Raw genomic sequence first — 323 nt, 5'->3', positions numbered from 1 at the left:
GTTTCAAGTATCAGCTATATGTAATCATTGTTATGTGTGTATTGGATTGTAGATATTTTATGTTTTGTTGAGTTAAGATTATGGATTGTGCTTGTTTATTAAGATAATTATAGTTTGTTCAGGACAAGAACACTGACTTTCATAGGTTGAGAATAACCCTATAACATGTCGGTAAAAAATATACCATAAGCTACAATGTGCACAGATGCTATGAGGACCAAAATGAAACAGCTCGTTCTTTAATAAAACAAAGTGATTTGTTGTGTGTTTTACTGTAGAGAGTCAACTGTTTATACTAAGTTGAGATGAGCGTGTGGCTTGTG

This window comes from Limulus polyphemus, unplaced genomic scaffold (assembly GCF_000517525.1).
Source record: "Limulus polyphemus unplaced genomic scaffold, Limulus_polyphemus-2.1.2 Scaffold3992, whole genome shotgun sequence".
NCBI lineage: Eukaryota > Metazoa > Arthropoda > Merostomata > Xiphosura > Limulidae > Limulus > Limulus polyphemus.
Note: the sequence above shows the minus strand (reverse complement) of the source record.